The following is a 15,453-nucleotide window of genomic DNA, read 5'->3' as shown; positions in this document are numbered from 1 at the left end:
TGAGTTTAAGCTATATGTACTTACATCAATTACCGAGTTTCTTTATATTAATAATTTTTTTTTTTTATAAAAGATATGAGAAAATTACTTAATAAGAATTTATGTGGAAAGGGTATTTTAAGTATAATAATGGTATCTTTTTTTTTAATGGTTCCACTATAAAATTCTATTAAAATAATGGGGAAGGTTATATAGTGTCCATAAATGGTTTAAATAGATAATATAAATAATTATATACACTAGGATGGGTTACGTTGAGAAGGGTTCGATCAACTTTTTAAAACCGTTGTGTATTGGTATCAAAATAATTTGTGCAAAATATGAGCTCGAAAGTGTGGGTTTCAGGGGATCCCCGCTATATTTACACTTTAAAAACGACAATTTTTAAATATAATGGATTTCCTTTGTAAAGATGACAAACTCCATTCGCTTTATCGTAGAAACAAGATTACTCTACTTATTTTTAGGTGGATAAAATATTTATTAAGTGTGGATGATTAATCATTATTAGTAATGTGCCGCGATTTTCTAACATAAACTCTTGAGGAATTACGAGCTAGACTTAGAAAATTGTTTGTATTCTGGGGATGTTGAAAAAAAGAAACCGAAAGTCAGCTTGGTAACCCTGACAATTTGAAGAATGTTTAGTAGGAGAGGTGCTTAGCTCTCATTACGTTTAATAATATCAGCTACAATCAGCTGTGACAAGGAAGTTGGGTGACGAGGAAATAAACAAGAACATTGGTAGGAATTACTCTGATGTCAATCCTCAATTCTACTCTGAGCCGTCCAAAAGGGACTTACAATTATAACTCGGTAACAAATCCTCAAGACCACTCTTTGTATTTAATGATCACATACGATTGTTCAATTAGGTTTTGTATTTAATTAAATATATTTACAAAAGAAGTTCACTAGCAGGAGTTAAATAAACATGACAACAACTAATGAAAGGTCAATTTATTCTTCGATCACTAATAATTATCGTAGAAAATATTTAATTATGATTGTTTTTCTGTTGACGCATAAATATTAATATTTTTTACAACTTTTTTTTCAGTTTGAACAGAACTAGAACCATTTGATTATCATATTTTATAAATAACCAGTCAAATTTCTCCAGGAATCCTAATTTTGACCATAATTGGTAATAATGAAAAGCACATTTAAAAAATCTGGTTAAAAGAATGCACATATGTATAAGGTTGTAAATCCTAAGCCTTTTTTTTATTGTGCAAGTAATTTTTAATGTTGTTGTTGGTAACCATAATTTTATTTTTTATTTTCTCTAATAGTATTTCATTCTTTCGTAAAGAGAGTATATTCATGTATTAAGTAACTACGTGCTCATCAAAAACGAACAAAAAAACAACTAGAGATTTGTTTAAGAATTGCCTTTCATATTATTAAAACAAAGTTCGTCGACGCTGAATAACTCCGGGCAATGCTGCTACCACAACTAGTCTATAAATAAAGGTTTACATGAATTGTGATACCTCCAAAATAGTTTAATCATCTCGCAAATTGGGATGGAATAGTCTTTCATGCTATTACAAATTTCCCAATACTCCCATTCCCAATTTCTCAAATTCTGATCTTTGACACACTTTAATATACCTTTATAAATTATCCATTTGGAAGAAATGAAGGTGAAAGGAATTTTGCTGTTTGAACACATGTAAAAAATAATTTAGTCGAGGAATTAATGATTTTTTCATAAATAAACTTAATAAGCCATGATACAAAAAACCATTTTGTAAAGTCTATACGTTATGGTTTTTAAATACTCATTTTCACTTACAATCTATATACAAACATAAATACATGAGTCATTATAGGTGAAAAGACGCAATGCATTATAAAAATATCCGGTACAGTCTGAGTAATAGGTTCTATTGATATAGTTGAATAGTAGAGAAGAGCACCTGATCTTTTAAAATTAATATTGGTGTAAATTATAAAAAGAGCAAAAATCAAATGATATAAACAAGAGGTGCAGAAGACATTTTTTTCCAGGTGGTTGAGGTCAGGCCTGGAGGATGACCACATGGAGGGAGGTCATAAGTGAGCCATATAGTTGTCCATGAGTTTTGTTTCTATTTGGCTGTATTGGGCTATAATGTACTTCTTGATGTTATATGTAGTCGGTATGGAGAAGCCAACAGTCTCTGAAGCCTTCTCAGTACTAACACCGACGCGGAGGAAATCCCACACGTGTTGTCTTATTTAGTGCTCCAAAAATTTTACACGTATATACATAGTACAAAGCTTGTTTATTTTGATTCACCTCTCGTTTGGTGCCATAATAAAACATCACAATGAGAAAAACAACTGTGTAATTAAAACAAAGTGGTTATTCAAAAACTTTATATTCCCAAAGTGTCCGTTTGACATAATAACATTCGGCAAAATATCCTAAAACACTCTAAATATTTAAGCATCACTTCAGAATTAAATTCGAAATTAGAAAGTAATGGTTCTTTTTAATCAGTGTATTATGTATTACTAGTGACGTATGTATGTAGGAGGAAAAGTAAAATTTAGTGTCATAAGATGATTGCAAAAACCTTCAATGATATATTACAAAGACAATCTATGTGGACGACATAAATTATAATCCATTTTCTTTCATATTTCTCGATTCATTTCCAGAAACATAAAGCCTATTTTTTTATTATAGGGAAAATGGTTTACAATGGGTTTCTATTCTTTCATAAACAATAGAAGCAGAGTCATTGAGTTGGTGAGAGGGTGATTAAAGACAAAGCTATTGTAATTAGTGAATAGGTTGATATATAATATACTTTTTCATTATTTTTAAAAGGGATTTATTTAAAGCTTTTTGTTATAAAAAAAGTTTTCATAAAACAATAGGGACTCATTTTTTCATCTTTTTATATTGTCACAATGCCACTATGTTCGTATCAGTTCCCTAACCAAGTACCACCGCGGTATTTCGTACTTTTGGACACTTTTTTATCGCGATAGAGAACCTATAAAATGTCACTACTTTTTTGCTCAATTTTACTCGTTCTCGTTTGTTTTGTTTTTAATTGAGTCAAAACTTTAGCTAAGGGATCTAGAGTCACAAAACCTAAAAATGACTTTCGGAAGTGGTATGCAATCATATTAAATAGCATCAGGTACTCTAAAAATATTATGGATATAACGCAACTATAGTAAAAGATCGATGTTTTGGCTACATAAACTGATGAATTTAGCTTATGACAATGATTCAAATAAGTTAAACTAATTTTTAAGTTATTTGGCTAACCGTTAATTAAGGAAGAAAAGTTTAACTGGCAGGTTTTCAATCATACTGTTTAGTCCATTGAAATCTGAACGCTTACTAATTCAATCATTTATAAGGTTGTGTAATTGAAATTAATTCGATATATATTAAGGTATGAACCCTAAGTAAAAAATGAGTCTTTTGAGTCCTTTCAACATTCTTAACCGTCTCAGATAACCAGATTTTTTTCTCGTGTTGATTTTTTTCGAATCTGAACAAAATAAATTTTGCATAATTTTAAATAAATTGCCGTGTGAACAGCCCATAAAAATGCTATAATGAAAGAATAATCCCACTCTTGGAGGAATTGTGTAATTAACAATTGATTTTGTGCTATTTCTTTCTCTCTATTTTGAAAAGGAAAGGAATAAGTGTGATTATGACTTAAAATTAAAAAAAGTCTAACATATGGTGTCAAAGCAAAGTTTTTTTTCATAAAAATTTGTTTGTAATTGCCAATTGATTACGTCAACCATTTTTTTTTTTTATTAATCAATGGATGGATGATCATGATATTATAAAACTATTTATAAACGAGGCATTGGTTAATGAATAGATATTTGTTATATTGGCGTTGGTGGAAGTTACTCTTGTAGGCGGACTTTATGTCTCGTGACATAATGATATCTATAAATAATCAACTTCTGCCATGTATTTTTGGTCAGCTGTTGATTTGTGAACTTATTTTCCTTATAAATGTTGTGAATGGACAAATTATTTTTTACCTCTTCAATTTATTAGATAATTGTCGAGGAGGAGATTTGCATTTTTGACTCGACTTGGACTCCAGTCTGTATCCATTTCTGTAATCATGGCTTTTTTCATTTGGGCCTGCTTCTTTTAATGATAACGTCCTGACTATGGTCGATAATTACTTCAGCTAAAAATATATTGGTTTGAACCGGACCTCCTGTCTACAGTGGTTAAAGCCCTTATATCCTTCAGAGCTGATATGTGATTTAATTTCAAAATCAAAGCATGTAGACTATACCTGTACTAAAAAAAACAAGGCCTTGTTCCTAGAGCAACGTTTTCTGTTTAAAAAAAAAAAAACATATTTATTCGTTTTTGGGTTAGTATTTCTTCCACTAGATAAAACAAATTTATTCCTCAGGTGGATGCAATACTGTTGCGTCTTGACGAGGGAGAGACACAAACTTATTTATAATAGGAGAGATCCAGGATGACCAAGAGACATGAGGAGAAGAATTCACGTGGAGGAATAATGTAACACTAGATCATGTGTATTCTAACTATACTCTAATATATTTACAAAAGACGATACTATTTATAACACGTAAAACACAGTACTTATAATACATAGACGAAGAAGATAAAAACATGTAAGGAGATATTAAATACATAACATCACCCCCCAAGCACCAAATCCATGGCGGTGCTTAAACAGGTTCCTCTCCATGAACAGCAGCCTATAGATCCGCTCCATCCATGTCCAGGCGAGGACAAAACATTCTTCCTTGTACTGCAAAAGTTTATCTCCATAGACGTGCCCTGCTCTCAGCACGCGCACCGGAGAAAGGAGGACAATACTCCTCATAAAGGTTTTAAGGACCCGAGCACCTTGCTCGTCCCTGGGAGAAATAACATTCACCCTTGTTGAGGTTTTAAGGACCCGAGCACCCTGCTCGTCCCTGGGAGAAATAACATTCACCCTTGTTGAGGTTTTAAGGACCCGAGCACCCTGCTCGTCCCTGGGAGACATCTTGCTCGATGTACCCTCATCCAACTCGGGATGATCCAGAAGAGAGACCGTTCCACATCCATTAGCCAATGATGTGAACGGGAGAGTAGGAACAGTAGAGAACCAAAATTGTGTAGGACTAAACCCATTTTTAATTATGTGGTCCCTGATTCGGACACACACTTCACTTCTTGAAAGTGACCAAGGTTCTCTTCCTTCCTCCACGAGGCCCAAACTGAGGCACAGTCCATATTGCTCCGCCTTCCGCAGACGAACGAGCGTTCTCCCCATCGACGAAAAAGGGCTACCCAACTCCAACAGGGCTAGCTTCGCCGACGATCCCACAGCAGGGAGGTCACGTGATCCTGATCCCATCCTCGTCGCCAATGTTGCGTCTTGACGAGGGAGAGACACAAACTTATTTATAAGGTGGAGAGATCCAGGATGACCGAGAGAAATGAGGAGAAGAATGACGTGGAGGAATGAAACTACACACTAGATCATGTGTATTCTAACTATACTCTAATATATTTACAAAAGACGATACTATTTATAACACGTAAAACACAGTACTTATAATACATAGACGAAAAAGATAAAAACATGACAGGAGATATTAAATACATAACAAATACTTTTTTAATTCTAATAAAAGAAATTGGGTATCATTTTAATAATGTGATTTAAGATCCGATAATTTTCTTGGACTTGATAGTATTTTTTAAGCATATTTTCTTTACATTTAATTGCTTTTTACTTAATACACAATATTCTTAAACTTAACAATTGTAAAAATCTAATCAAGTCAGAACGAGTAGTAAAATATTAGCTATGAATGATATGTAGATATGTGGAAATGCGTGCATTTTCAAATGTGCACGGTTACAATTTGCTTATACAATCAAATTGTACAACTGTATCTCTGTAGAATTAAAAGTGCATAGATTTTTAGAACTCTAATAATATGCCTTTCAACAACTGATGTTTTTTTTAAAAATACTAAGTATTTTTGATGGATTATACTTGGTTTATATTGGACTAAAAAAAAAACTTTTATACTGAAGTAAACAAATAATTAACATAAAATCTAAAGACTTGATATAAATAAACATATTTAGTTATTTAAACTTTACTTGGACTCGTGAGAAAATATTTGAGACTTGATTCAAACTCGGTAGACAAGACTTTGGACTCTACTTGGCCTTGCAATAGTAAAGGGGAATGGGGATAAGAACAAAAATGGGCAATACTTGACCCTAGAAAAAACAACTCCTACTTTCTAGAACGTGTTTAATACACCTCTGGTGATCCTTAAAACATGTCTTGCCAGCATATAACAATAAAATAAATTAATAATGAACGTGATAATTCTGACAATTATTTGAAAAATATTTTATGTATTAGCAGCTTAATTGTAACCAGCTGTTAAAAGAAGGAAATAAATATAAACTCAACTCCGTCTCTTGTAATGTTGACTGCAATGCCAATCCTGAATTCTACTCTATTTCCAAATAGGGTAAAAGTTATAAAATCAAAATAAATTATCAGTGTTACTCTCTGGCATTCATGAGCATTCTCTCACGTGATTACTTTACACTTTATGTTTTCTCCTCAATAAATAAAGAAAAGATGATAACAGCTTTGAAAATAAAAAGCAAACAGAATTGTCAATTACCCAACATTTGACACATAGGTTAGAACATATTTCTTACAACTTTAAAGATTGCAATGTGTTTGATTACCATAAATGATGAATGTATAATGTATTTGGTTCATGATTGGACAATTCATGGACCTCCCCTAAAGAATTTTTCTATTATTAGGACTATAAAAAAGAGAATTTCTTTTAAAAAATTGGTTTCCTTTATGAAAAAAAACCCCAATTACATTTATAAAAAGTAAAAAAAAATATTTTTTATACGATTAAAAAGAGGTTAAAACATAATGCACGAAAGGCTGAAATATAACTGTGGTTTCCACACGTATACATAAACATATTTGGTCAACGTGTGTTCTTATAGAATCCCTGGAGTGAGGTTAAAGTGACTCGTGATAAAAAAAATGAGATTCCAATCTTTTTCTTAAATAAAAAAAAACAGCTTAAAATATTTTTTTTTTCTTTTTGTTAAAAACCATCAGAAAATAATGACTTGAGTAAAGAAAGAAAATAAAAAAAATAAACATTTTCCCTACTCAAAAAATGGAATTACCTATAATAAAGACATACGTAACATACCTAGTACTGTTTGGTTTTGGTTTGAAGAACTTAGATCCCTTATGTTTCTTAGTGAACTTTAAAAAAATCCAATTAGATCAGCCTAAAGAAAAAATGAATAGAATAATTTAAAATTTGGTCGTCAAGACCAACTCCATGGATGAATGATTGATTATTGTTCCCCATTTTGAAACACAACTGATGTCATTAACAACTCATCCATAGAATCAGTTTTGACCAAATTTTAAATGGGACCATCCAGAGCATCGACTTACAAAACTCATATGAATTTCTTGTTGAGTTATTGTTCCCCATTTCGAAACACAACTGAACCCATCAACAATTCAACCATAGAATCAGTCTAGAAATATATTAGATCAGTGCTATAGGTAATTTAGTCCTTGAAGAAGTTCTGTTTGGACTAGTCTCAAAGAAAAATTCGGTTTAAACCGATTCCACAGATGAATTGTTGATAACGTCAGTTATGTTTCAAAATGGTGAACATCGAACGGGACTAACGTCGTATAAAGTTAAATGCGTAACATATATCAGATTTGTTCAACTTATAAATTAAGTTAGAGAAATAAATCATTGCAAAGATTGAGTTTGGAAATATATTGGTCTAAATGTTTAAATTAAAACTGAAAAAGTCGTTTCACGATTTAAAAATAATTGGATTTTGTTATACAGTCTGAGATTGTGGTCTTGAACAAAACATCGGTCCAAATCGATTTACAAAAAATCACATAAGACCGAACAGGAAAAAAAATCGGTCTTGAACCGACTTTCAACACTAATAAATGCCCTTTCCTTTTGAGGAAAAATGGTTTTTATGGCTTAAAAAAAACAACTTTTAATATCCATATGGTTTATTCTTCATTCTAAAACTATTTTAATGATTGACTTGATTTTCCTTGAAGGGATACACTCTATTTTTGCAAATTGTTTTTTAATACTATAATTTTTTGTTAATGAACACTCAGAAAATGAATATAATGAACAAATAGTTCATGTGTAATGGATAAGACAAAAATGGAGAATATTGAATTACATGTTCATCAAAGATCAAAGTTCAGTCTTTAGTTTTACTTAACAACATCTTGAGGAAACACAAATTTTCTTTTGGGTGTTTTTTGTTACTCATTTAGTAACAACAATTTGAAAAGTGCTCAAATATAAAGATTGGGTTATATATTGGGATATATTAATCCCAAAATCTTGACGTCTCCTCAAGTCACATCCGAAATCATAATAATCATCCAAATTGGACTTAAATGGCGCCCCATCGAACAAACTCTGAATAACAGTGACCAAGTTTATGAGACAGGGACGTCATATTATTCGTCTTATTATAATAAGTAATTAATATGTTAGAGGCAGGAAAATTAAACTCAAATTAAATATGTTTCATATCCAAAGTATTTGATTAGTATTTATTAATGTTTGAAATTTTTGTACATTTTTTTTTGGTAATAATTTAAAATTTTTTAATTTTATGAATTAATTTTTGAAATTTGTGGACCAAAATTTTTTATTTTTCTATTTAAAAAAAAAAAAAAATCCAAAACCCAAGCCAACCCAAAATACACTGCCCCTGCACAGTCCCTAGTACCTGTTTATTCGTTCCAGAACTGCATGGTTGCTTAAAAAAATTTGCAGGTTTTTACAAGATTTAATCTCATAAGTTTTTTTCTGAATAGATCTTCCAAAATGGCTGACTTGTACAATCTCTTTGTACATAAATCATGTTGCAAGTAGTATATATATTATAAAATATTGTTAAAGGAATTGAAATAAGATCTTGTTAAGCAACATATTTGTATATTTATATATATGTTGTCTACAAGTTGCAACTTGTATAAAAAATCGTACAAGTTACATTTTCTTCGTTTTAGAATATCTTATTCAATAATAACATTGTTTATTTCTAATGAGCAACTATTAATTGATACTCTCATTTTCTTTTGATCAATTCAAAATATATATGTTTATGATGTATTTATGAGTAATATAAGTGATACGGACATTTGAACTTTATAAAGTGTCCCATAAAATCTAAATTTTAGTCATTTGTATTCAAGTAGACAAAAATTACACCATTTGTTTATTGATCATCCATAAAATATTCAATTATTGCATGATCGTTATCTCCAAGACTGCAAATCCTTTATTTCTTTGAATTCGGTAATCAAATTAACTATAACATCCTCTAACAATATCAATTAATTAATTATCGATAAAACCACTATTAAACAAGGATTACTCTTTGCCTACTCCGCATTTCTTTCATAAGAACGGATTTGGCAAATGACGAACTAAATCTCTTATTTTCTTGATATAAACTGTTTTGAGACACTGATAAATTAGACAAGCAGAAACAAAGGACGACTTAAAAATTGCAGTTGCTGACAAGAATGATGAATCTCCTTCACTAGCCTTTCTTTCAGTCTTCCAGGTACCTCAAGCCTATAGAAGCCTGATCCTATATTAATGGGATTTGAAATGTATCCTTGGAGATGAGAAGGAACTTCACTGAATTTATGTCTCAATCTCTTCATAGATTATATCCAGTCATTCTATCAAATGTTCCATTTCTCCTGAGTCTGCAATGTGATGGGTAGCGTTTTAAGGACAGAGAACGAAATCTTAACGTGCATGTCTCTATTTACACTTCAATAAATGCTATAAAATTATATGAGCTGAAAGAATGTGGGTTTGATTAGAGGGACAAACTACATTTTCATTCATTCTCGAACTTGATAATTAGTCAAAGACACGTATTATTAACATGATCTATTCAATTGACAATCCTTCATTTACAATTAGTGATTTTGCTTTTTAGTTGCAAATTGGTAAATTTGGTTATACAAGTTAAAATTTGTACACAACAGAAGAACGTCCATCTTAGATTTGATTAGAAAAGAAAAAAAAAGAAATTATTTTCATCAACACACACTCCCCAATTTTCATAATGATTTTGCACTTTCTTTGAAATCAAGGGGAAAAAAAAACATACCTGTATAATGTACATATTTTTAGACATCCTTCGAGTAAAGACGCCTTTTCAGACACCTTTTATGCCCTCTTTACCTTCATGCATCAATATTTAAACTATTAAAGAGTTACTTTTATTTCCATGATTCTTTTTAAATTTTCTATTACCCATAGGTTCTTAAAAAACAATTCAAAACAAATTCTTCATTATCTTTATCAAGATATAGAAAAATAAAACATTCCAAATTGTTTTTGAAATACAAAAAAAATATGAGGAATATAAAATAAAAAGGTTTTACTTATTAATTATCTTATTTAAGCCTCCGTTAGTAAACTGAGATACTATGCAATTCAAGATTAATAAATATACTTATGATTCCTTTGAAAACTTTTTAGAACGATCCTAAAATAGTAGATCTTAATACACAATTCGTTATCTATTTTGATAATGCCTAATCAAGGATTTATTTGTATATTTGAGGTATTTTTTATTAGATTTAGTAAATTTAAAGAACTGTTTTGTTTAAAATTCGTTCCTTTGTTTTTCCTTTTGATTTTTCCAATTTTATTTTATATTTTTATTTGAGAACTAAGAGATCATACATTAATTATGTCCAATTTAGGCGGAAGGGTCACTGATTTTATAAATTTTTAGGATGAAAGGAAAGGGCTTTATTTTCGAAATTTAAAAAAAATTAAAACTTTTTGGAAAAAAAATTGAGAATTAATATTTTTTTGAAAAAAAAATTCAAATCCTACATTTCTTCGAAAAAATTGATAATATTGATTATTTTCAAAAATCTGTAGCTATGCTTAAAAAAATACATTTTTTGAAAAATTCTAAGCTGTTAACAAAAATTTAAGCTTTTTTGGGATTTTTTTTCGAAAATCCATACTTATTTCAAGGAAATTAAATTTTTTCAAAAAAATTTCAAAAATATAATTTTATTTATTAAGTTTCTTGAAATTCTGTTTCCAATAATAATTTTTTTTGTCCCCTGCGGACACCCCTAGTCATGTAGGTTCAACTCAACAACCCTACCTTGTTAAGTAAGACGATACCTGATGATGAGGTTATTGTTGTTGTTTTTTGTTTGTTGGTCTATTTTAAAAGGTATTATTTTCTTGTTTCATGTACCCATAAATGAAATATTCAATATAAGTTCATTGAAAGATACATGGAGGTTTACATAAGTCTGTACAAAATTCATTTGCTAATAACACTGGTATCCTTGCACTGAGTAAACATCAGAACGTCTCAATTAAGAGGTTGCATCTTGTGAATGATATTCATCCGATTTTATCAAAATAAACACTTAGAGTCATGGAGCAAAGCAAAAGATGCCCGCTGATTCATACTTGAATAAGACAACACTAGCCAGGAGGAAGGCTGTTGCTCGCAGCACCATCCAAAAGGTATTATGAAGCCTGGTATGATCTCCTATAAGTTGTCTGTGCATCATCTGTTGACTGGGAAACAGAAGGAGGTAAGGTTGTCCCACTGTAAGACTCTGCTCTCTAGGGTCAAGACTTCCAATGCAGGTCACACCATCATTTTCTCAGATGATAAAATATTCACTATTGGACGCAAAAGAAAATCTCAGAATGACAGATTGCCCTCCACGTCCAAGGACAATGTCCCCTAGATGTACAAGTCCAAGAACTACAGCTCTATCATGGTTTGATGCCTCATCACCAGCACAGGGAAGGTCATGCCACCATTCTTCTTCAACAAGGGAGAAAAGGTCAATTCTACTGTGTATGTGGAGAATGCCTGGAAGAGATCAGGGCAGGATCGAGAAAGTGATTGCCACTGATTGCAGTCACATTGAACAAAATAATACATAATTGTGAAAAAAATAATTGTTGTTTTCTTGCTTACATTTCTATCTAGTCTATAATTTTAGAAAGACACTTTTGAATTTTGTCCGGATTTATCTCGGCAACCCACAAGATTCCACCGATATTATATTATAAAATATACATACTGATATACTCGAGAAAGGAGAGATACTTATATCGAGTTTATGACCTTTCCAAGAGGTCATGGTACAGCCACGTTATTTTACATTAAATGCCCCTTCTTTTGGGGCAGTACTTGTATAGCCAACTTGTCTGTCAAACACCTACAAGCTCCTCCAACTTAACTGATATATCAGGCTTTATAAATCCCAGGTTTCTCAGCAGAACTTTTAAATTCCCTAACCTTAATTTATGAGTTTTTGTATTAACTCTACCAATTATAGTCCCATTCAGATTCCAAAGCATCGAAACCCTGTCTTGTATTTGGACTTGAGTATTTTCTTTAATCTTCTTGAGATTTTTGGTTTTAAAATCATGATATTCATTCTTTCTGCGTATTCACAAATCACTTCTCTCTTTTTATGATGTTAAAAGTTGACTTTGTAAATTTTAAGGTGGAGTAGGAATCTTAGATACAATTTGGTGGTTGAAAATAATTTCAGTTGGACTCTTTCAATGATCTTTTGGCGTAATTCTCCACTCTAGCAATCCCTTCATATATTTTTACCAACATAATTTTTTGCTCTACTTTAAATGTGTCTTCAATGCTTTGACAAAGGCCTCTTCTTTCCCTTTTCACTCTCCGTGTTCTATGGACTCCTAACAATGACTTCATCATCATATTTGTAATATTAGACTTTTATATTTTCTACAAAGTCTGTAGAGTATAACATTTAGTATTGCAAGGCTGGACCTTGATCAAGAGGGTTGATTTTAAACTATAACGTTAAATTATACTAATCTTTTTTGATGTATTTTATTATTTTAAAAATGGTTTTTAGTACCTAAGAGGTAAAATATATTCATTTTATTTTCTTGTTTTGTGTTCAAGACTGTTTTTTGTTAACTCATCACAAATATATTATTTCTCAATATACAGAGACAACCAACACATCTCGAACCATTGTAAAGGTAATCTACCTTAAAAAATGATTGAAAAATAGGATATTGAATACGTTACATGACACACATTGAATTCAAAATGGGGTATATAAATAGTTTCACATACATATATATTTTTTTCATGAATGATTTTAAATTATTATTTACTTATTTTTTCCCTCTTGTTCCTTCTCTTTTTTCTCAAAGGAAGAGTAGAAAGAAAAAAAGGTCAAGACCTTCTCAGTTGCAACATATATTTTTCCTTAAAATATATATTCAGAATGAGTATTAAAAGAAGCCATTAAGTTGTAGGAGACTAAAATAGTTATATGGTTGTTTTTTTTTGGTATTTTGTATCATGTAAGGAATATTAAAACTCTGTGTTGATTATTTTTCCATAATAAAATTATGTCTATACATTCAAAAATTATCTGTATTCAACATGAAAACATTATTTTTATAATTGACAATAAAACTCGTATTAATATTTCATTTTGTACAGTTATAGCCAGTGCTCCTGACTGGTCTTGCAGAGAGACACATATTTCTTCATATACCTACATGATGTAGAAACAATTTTTGAGACTCGATTAGAGGTCTACTTTTATTTCAGTTCAGTCATTTGTGATTTTTTTTAAATTTTGTATCATGTAAAGAATTTTAAATTCCTGCATTGATTATTTTTCCATACTAAAATGATGTCTATTCATTCAAAAATTATCTATATTCGACATGAAAACATCATTTTTATAATTGACAATAAAACTCGTATTAATATTTCATTTTGTACAGTTATAGCAAGGTCTCCTGACTGGTCTTGCACAAAGACACATATTTCATGATAGACATAATATAGGAACAATTTTTAGTTCGATATCTACATTTATTTCAGTTCTGTCATACATGATTTTTTCTGGACGAAATTTGACCAATATTTGAGTCAGACCAAAAATTGGATTGAAATTCAAAACGTAGAACAAATTTTCTTATTCTATTTTTTTAATCTTTCCAAAAATTAATGTCACGGTTCGAATACATACTAATTTTTTTTTTGCAGACCAAATTGACTAGATACTTGACCAGTCGTAACCAAAGTTAAACCAAACTAATTAAAATTATATATGCCTCAGATTGATCTTGGATTTTCAGAACAAAACTGAACACTAGTCAAGACTCATTTTTATTGATCTATAAGACAAGCATTTTAATTTTGAGATATATCAATTTTCAAGCGTAGATAGATAGGGACTTAGATATGCTACTTTTTACTTGAGATGGACTAAGTCTATAGTTGGAAGACTTATTATTGTGAGATTAACCTCAGAATCAAAGACTCAATATTTGACTTGAACTCAAAATTTCAGATGCGATCCTTTATTGGATTTTAAAACTTCTTATAAGCATTGAAATAAAGTAAAAAACACAAAAATACTTTTTTTTTTGACACAATGATGGCTTACAGGGGCGGAAGCCCCTGCACCTGTTGCTGATGTAGTCCTCTGTCATGGCTTCCCATTTGTGTCTGACAGTGGCTTAGAAGGCCTCTGTGTTTGGATGACAGACACTGCAGGCCGTCTCCTTGACATGTACCCAAAAGACGTAGTCAAATAGTTTAGCATTAGGGCTGGGGGGGGGGGGCAAACGTGTCATAAAAAGACTTCAAAAGACTAATTCAAAGAGTCTTACAGCGGAGAAGATGGGTTCTTTCACTGCTGGTGTCAAAAGTGGGATCCCATCCTTATCAAGCTCCTTCCAGCCACTTTTTTGATAGCTCTATGGATAGTCAAAAACCTCGAGATCTCTTGCATTAGCCTTCACGTACAGAAGGATAATGCCATAGGCTATTTTTTACTCCTCCAGCTCCAGTTTGGTCTTTTTGAGAGATCTCTTCTTCCCCTTCTACGTTTTGACTTGCAGGGACGGTGGTCCTGTCGATACCCAACGGCTGGTAGTGCGCGAACAGAAATTTGTCGATGAGGTTTAATGTCATTTTCACAACTTGTACGTGGTTTATTTTGTAACTAATTGTTTATGCTGTTATATATTGAAATAGGAACAAATTTCCACAACTAAACCTTCAATAATTGTTGAACTCGTAAGTGTTAAGATTTTAATTGACCACCCGGTATTATGCAATAGATACAGATCTGTTTTTTGGGTTGTCAAGAATACCAAATTTAGATAAACAAAAGGAAGAGACTCCAAGCATTTTTGTGAAAGAAAAAAAAAACTATTGTAATATATGCTGAGTTTAGAAGTTTCCAAATTTTCTCAGAACTTTTGCACCAATCAGTATAAGGTTTGATGAACTTTGATCGAAGAGGTAATCAATTTCTAAATAAATTA

The 15,453-nt window shown here is 31.1% G+C and overlaps 1 pseudogene; it reads right to left on the bottom strand.

Moving 5' to 3' along the window:
* Positions 1-9,457: 9,457 nt before the first annotated feature.
* LOC121122914 (uncharacterized) lies at positions 9,458-9,957 on the bottom strand (annotated as a pseudogene).
* Between the last annotated feature and the right edge of the window lie 5,496 nt (positions 9,958-15,453).

Source organism: Lepeophtheirus salmonis, chromosome 8, assembly GCF_016086655.4.
Source record: "Lepeophtheirus salmonis chromosome 8, UVic_Lsal_1.4, whole genome shotgun sequence".
Taxonomy (NCBI): Eukaryota; Metazoa; Arthropoda; class Copepoda; order Siphonostomatoida; family Caligidae; genus Lepeophtheirus; species Lepeophtheirus salmonis.
Note: the sequence above shows the minus strand (reverse complement) of the source record. Positions and strands in the feature narration are given on the sequence as shown.